Here is a 7,548-nt window from a genome sequence, read left to right on the forward strand (position 1 = left end):
AATTAAGCTATTTTTTTAATGATTTATTACGTTTAAATTTTCATTTTTCATTTATCCGCTGACGATATATAGCTCCTCAAAGCTGGGTGGTTTTGGAATGTTGTGATTGAGTGTAAATGTATAATACCTTGTCATTTAGTAGATGCCCCACTATTATGATTTTTATGTCCCAGGGCAATAGATATTACACTTTTAAAATCAATTCAAGTAGTACAGTAAGCTTAAGTTGTGCCTTTAAAAATATATTGTATCATATACATTTGACTGGGGGTCGCGCAGTACGTCTCCACTGAAGGTAATCTCGTCATAATAATAATTATCAAATATAAACACCAGAAGTTAAAAGTAATAAACTCAATATCATTTGAGCCTAATACCGAGGTATTATAGTGGTAATCATAGTACTTACTTGCTTAAATATTTTATTATAATTTTTGACGTACGATAGTAAATATAAATAGATTATTCATTTTATTTACTGATTTACTGATTTATATATATTTTTTTTTTTTGACTTCCAATTGTCCCCACGTCCAAACGGCTACGTTCAAATGGCTAAATCCATTTGTCCTAGATTTGATAAACTGTTGTATTTAACAACGGTGTGACACGTACCAACATCAAATCTTAGAAAATGATGGAAACCAATACTATCTTTATTTTATAAGTGTCGTTTTATGTGGACGAATAATTATTGTTATACTCGTTCGTTCAAAAGTCACAAATCACAATTATTATTTGGTATATATATATATATATATATATATATATATATATATACATTATATAATAATTATTATATACTCTGTTACTCGCTCAATCGCTCATAATGTTTTTCATATACATCTTTAAAGCCAAATTTGACAGGTGTGTACAATAAAGTGAGGTACTCACAGACCTAATTTCCAATTTTTAATCCTTTTTAGGTATCTACAACATACATTATTCTGGAAATTTACCGCAACGAGATCATTATTGATCATAATAATTTAAACATAAAATTATTATTCTCTATAGCCATATTCAAGTCATTAAATTGAAGAAAAACGTTTTAATGTCATACTTCATTTGAAAGCAGAATTGAACCCTTTTTAATAAATGTTCAGAGTAATTATAAAAATAATAAATCAAGAATCACTTATTAATTATTAATTACTATAGTATACACAACAGATTAGGCAAAATTAAAGTATTATCAAATATTGATATACATATAGATAATAGAAATCGCAGTATTTAAATATATAACAATTTACATAATATATTATACTACAGTTTCTCATTTCATGAACTATCGTCATTGAAATAATATATTTAAAAAAAAATCGAGGATTATTATAACAACCTACATACGATTACCGACATTAAAAATCGAAATTATTATTCATAAAAAAGCGGGTAAGTAAGTGGATGTCGCTCTACCGTACAGTAGGTTATAAGTGGGTTACTGCAATGGATTGTATTAAACTCGAATTCAATGATATAGGTAATATCATTGTATACGAAAAACGATTCTGAGCGTAGACGGTTTGTCAGTCTAGGAAATGCAGGTACTTATAAAATAAATTCCAAATTAATCAAATCAGATTCATTATTTATCGACTCACTCAGTCATTAACAGCATCACCTATGTTATATGTTATTCTTGGTGATTTAATATGTGATTTCATTCAAATTTTACCCAAATTTAAAGTAAGTATAAAAAATAACCTGTGTATGTATAGTTTTTAGATTTTATTAGCAACAGAATTCATTACATACGTGTAACCTTGTTTTAAAATTTTTAAAACATTAAAGAATTAGTAAATTTTCTATTAAATAAATGTTTTGAAAATAATTTAAATTTTCAAGTATTAAATTTAAAAGGATAAATTTTTACGAATTTTTTACTCAAAAGAAATTACAATTTTTTGTGATTTTTAAGTATTTTGTCTATATATTGTATCTAAAATCGATTTTCTCAAAAATTAATTTTGTGAAAAAATTGCCGTTTTTTCTTAACTTTTTTTTTGTTTTACTGGTGCTTTTCAAAATTACTGGGAATTTCAAAATTTTACCTCTCAAATGCATAAATTAAATTCACTTTTATACTGGAAAAGCTACTGAAGTTGAAAATCAAGCACTATTTCGACAAATGATCGTGTAAATAAGCACAAAAATAAAATAAAATGTAATTATATATAAACACACATCATTTTAAAATCAATTCATTCAGAATCTAAAATGTAACATTTTTAATAATATGGTAGGTACATCTATATTAAATTTTTAAACATTTTATACACTTTTTTAATTTTCTTCCCTAATGAACATTACCGAGTTTTGATTATGACTCCCATCAAATATTATAAATTACATTTATATCACCTGTACCTACATACCTATAATAATAAGTATGTTGGTCGTCACCACATCCACAACAGATCTGTGATCAGATTTGTGATAACTGTAATTCGTATTAAATAGTATAAGCGTATAATAAAAAACAATTAAATATTAATAATAATTTATATAATGCCGGTACTCGTAAATCCATATTATATCTATTGTACCTACAGGGTAAGTGTACCGCAAGTATAGGAATAATAATTAAGTATTGATCACATGTAATATTGATTATAGGGGAGAGGTGAAAAGGAATTAATTTCCCCCAAAAATAATTACAATTCAAGTTCTTTTTTGATTTTCTTGATCTGATGATTTTTAGCATGTAATGTTAAGTTTTTGTGTGTAATCTTCAAAAATACATGACGTACATTTTATAAACAATAATTTTATAAACGTGTTGTGTTAATTTAGGGTTTGACGATTATTGGTTCTATATTCATTTTTTTTTTACTTGAGTAACAACTTAAATACTATACAAACTATATTAACATAAGAATACGTCCACATAAAACGACATGTATAGTACCTATAATATAAAGATACCAATAAGAACCAATAGGTTCCCATCATTCTCTAAGATTTGATGTGGGTACATGTCGCACTGTAGTTAATTACGACAGTTTATTTACCTACGTATATAATTGTATATTATTATAACTGGTTGGCACAGTTTTGGGGGTCTCGCTTTCATCAACCATTAAGTTCAACAATTATAAGTATAATTTATTATAAAATGAAATTATATAATTTATGAAGGTTGTTTCACAGTGATGATTGCCGCCCAAGTAAATAACTTTGTTATAAATTTATAATATACAAAATATGAGTTAGGTACTTTTTCCTATTTTTTCAATCTAGATATTAAGGTTCCTTCTAACTGTAAGTTAGTGTATGTATATTTTAGAAAAGATGTAAACTTCATAGAAAATATAACAGGATCATATGAATTTACAGTGTTTGGTTATATGAAATAAATGTAGATATTTTTTAAAACAAGGATTGTCATATGAGGTCGGTAAGTTAAGTTATACTTTTGCCTCTCCATTAGCGAATAGGTAAACATATTTATTTGTTTATTATTATTTTTTACTAGCTTTTAATATCAACTATTACAGCTCGACAATTATATTATATACATCTTAGTTAGGTAGTTAGTTAATTTAACAATACGATATTAGATCATAATATTGAGTATACGGAATAGGAGAAAACTTACCGACATATTTCACATAATATCGTTTACATCGTGAATATTATACAATAGGTATTACTCATTAGGTTTGGATAGGGTTGGTTGGGTTTGGTAGTTTGGTCATCAAAATAATACAATTTGAATTCAAATGTACTCAATGACAGCAGAACTAATAGATATTATTAGTGCTGCAACGTTACTTTGAAATCTTGACGTACATACTGAACACAATGACAGGCTCCCTCTCTCACATAGACGATTTATTATTATTTTTTTTTATGTCTGTAATCTTATATAGTTAGTAATATTATTCTTGATTTCGTTTTTTAAATATATAATTTCTATGACGATAGCTTATCAAAATGAGAAACAACATTAATATAAACTAGTTTAATATTTTATGTATATTGATACCTACATATTTAATGTACTTTTTTACTCCTAACTTTTTTATCGCAATCCCCAATATATATGTACATCAATATTTTTGTAATACTATAATCTTGTTTAATCTCTAGTGTATACCTTAATATATTATGGTTATTATTATTTTTATTATCACTTTTCAAATTGACTAAAGAATTTTCTGTTCTCAAACGAAGTTTACCTTAACCTGTTTTTATTCAATTTCACTAGACGAGGACTATGATTATTGTGTCAAAACTTATGTACTGTGATCTGTGAATAAATTAAAAATCATCTGTGAATAAGATAGATTAGGTATCCTTAGAACATCTATATAATTAAATTCTCCCACGTCTCTTATATAAATCGGACTCTTGTGTCTAAACGGTTTCTCTACAGATTCGCAGAGGTACACCATCGAAAAAAAATTTCAAGAATTTATTAGTTACCAATCTTTAACGATAATACTGCTTTATATTATATTATATTAGCCGACATATTTGAATAGAATTCTCAGACGAAATTCGTTCAAGCGACTTATTTGTAATGGCCTATACAAATATAATAAATGAATGGACACGACACCATTTATTCTTATTGCAGTGAAATCTCCTTGTGTGGTCGTATGTCATCCCATGTCATCCCAAGTATATCGCCAATATAATATAAAAACATTTTTAAATCCACCGTGCACATACAACCCTGCGTAGCCCATCATATATTATTGTATTATACTACAATATTCGTTTTTTTTTTTTTTTTTACATGGGTAACAACTCGAATATGACTATAGAGGATAACAAAAGCAACAGCTGCTGGCAAAAGTAAAACGTGATATATTGTAAAACAAAAAAAATATTATATAAAAAAATATTAATATTTGGACTTTGACCCACGAAAACGTCGCGTACGGTATACACCACGCGACTGTTCCGACATCTCCGGACGACTCCCGACTCCGAGTCATTATTGTTGGCAGTGGCGAACCCAGGGGGGTGGACCCCGGGTCCGGACCCCCCCCCCCCCCCTTGGCTTATGTCATAGTTTTATTTTTATTTTTAAATGTTTCCGTGAAATGTTCATCGAAACTTATCGAAACGTTATCAATATATTAACTGAAGAAAAACGGCGCTTGGATTTTACACTTTAAATACCTAATAAGACTTATGAGTTATGACTATACCATAATTTAATTGGCATGATAATAATAATTAATTGACATACATTGTAAATATAAATTTAAAAATGTAAATAATATAATTGTGTGTATATAATATAATATATTATAATATAATTGTTTTTTGTATTGGTCTTAAACCCGGCAAATTGTGTTTATTAAGAAATGAAATGTATGTATATACTCAGGAAAAGGGCATAAAAACAGTAGTTAAATACATTTTTTTGGACCCCCCCCCCCCCCCCCCTTGAATAAATCCTGGTTGCGCCACTGATTGTTGGTGTGCTGCCGATGGTCACATCCCCACCACAAGCTAGTCGCATTGAGCTTTTAGTCGTCTTGACAATATTATCGTCGTTCGTCTGTGTATTCGCTATAATATCTGCGAACCGGTGTGACGCCGCCGTCAATATATCCATTCATGATTCCGTGCTTGAATGGCTAAATGTTATTCAGTGTGTATTTTATGTGTTTTTTTTTTCGTACTAATTTTTTTCACTCCTTCCCTATCTCACTTATGATTTAACTGACCCAATACTTATGAAAGAAGTTTTACTTCCCCAGAGTGTAACTCACATACTCTCATTTTTTAAATTAATTTAACGTCAAAGCATTTGTATAATAACATTACGAATATTTGTTGATTTGCTTCTACTTTCTAGATAACTTGTAACTTTTATAAGTTTTACAACATATAACATTTAAACTCAACTTATATTATTCTGTATTAACTTGCACAGCCTTGCCATATACTGTACATACCTATAATAATAAATATGTTGGTCTTTACTGCAACCACAACAAATCTCATTTAATTTGCAAAAACTTTAATGCGTATTATATATAGTATAATAAAAAACAATTAAGTATTAATAATAATCAATAATATTTAATTAATTTTCCCAATTGGAAAGGTCGAGGGAAGAAGACCTTTATCTCTCATCTTTTAAAAAGATAAATTACTCTCGGAACATCTATATAATAATAAAATGCTACCTCGTCTCTCATATAAAACGGACCCCTGTGTAGTTTTATATATCTTTACGATAATATTGCTTTATATTATGTTAACCGATATATTTGAATAGAATTCCCAGACGGCATTCCTTCAGTCGCCATATTCGTGATGCTCTTTATAAATATAATAATATCAATGGGACTGGACACTATTCATTCGTATGCCAGTGGAATCTCTGTGTGCAGCCATATACTTCATCCCATGTCATCCCAAATATATCACCAAAATAATATAAAAACATTATTAAACCCTGCGTGGCATCCATTTTCTACTCCTACATGCTGCGTAGCCAATTCTATATTGAATTATTATAATATTCACTTATTTTTACATGGGTAACGAGTACCTAACAACTCGAATATGGCTATAGGGAATAACAAAAGCAACAGCTGATGCTGGCAAAAGTACAACGTGATATATTTAAAAGAAAATAAAATAAAATTTAAAAAAATATTAATATGACTGTTGGGTTTAAGATTTGGACTTAAATAACCCACAAAATCGTCGCATACGGTATACACCACGCAACTGTTTTGACATCTCTGGTGAGGGAGTCGTAGTCATTATCATCGGTGTGCCGCCGACGGTCACATCTCCGCCACAAGCTATAGCCGCAGTGAGCTTTATATCGTCGTTCGTCTGTGTATTCGCTATATATGTGCGACCCGGTGTGACGCCGCCGTCAACATATCCATTCATGGTTCCGTGTCCGCCGAGCCGTTGTGTTTGTAATCATCCTACTACTCGCCTTCCGTCGCATTTCGCCTATTACGACAGCGTTTAACATTTTATTAGACCTCCGTTCGAAAGGATTTATTGTTTGTGTTTACTCTCATGTATTGTTTCATTCGACTATCGAGTTATATTTTGTAATTTAATTTTTTTTTAATATTTTTTGTCCCGTTGTACATGCAAGCGACCGTCTTGCGGGGCATGTACCAGTTGCCCCAAAAAATACCTTTTTTATAACAATTCCCCCCAAACTACTTAGAACAAAATGTACCAGTTGCCCTCAATCAAATGTACCAGTTTCCCTGACATGTTAATATATACACGATAACAATCTATAGCCAGTAAAATAGGGGAGGTAGACATACAAATAATAATAAAATTATTTATAAAAATAATGCAAAATAGTATAAAATGATAAAATCAAATTTTGATATTTACAATTATATATGATATTGTATTTTGTAATAAATAATAAATATAATTTATTATACAAATAGTACGGATAAAATGAAAATTGTATTAATAATAATAGCCTACTACTATAGGTGCAAAGCCAGGATTTTACAAAAACGCGTAAATTTAGACGCGTCAAAATGGATAGCCGCGATTTACATAATTATTATACTTATTTTATTT

This window comes from Diuraphis noxia, unplaced genomic scaffold (assembly GCF_037042655.1).
Source record: "Diuraphis noxia isolate RWA-SAM2 unplaced genomic scaffold, SU_Dnox_SAM2 contig0001, whole genome shotgun sequence".
In the NCBI taxonomy this organism is placed as follows: Eukaryota; Metazoa; Arthropoda; class Insecta; order Hemiptera; family Aphididae; genus Diuraphis; species Diuraphis noxia.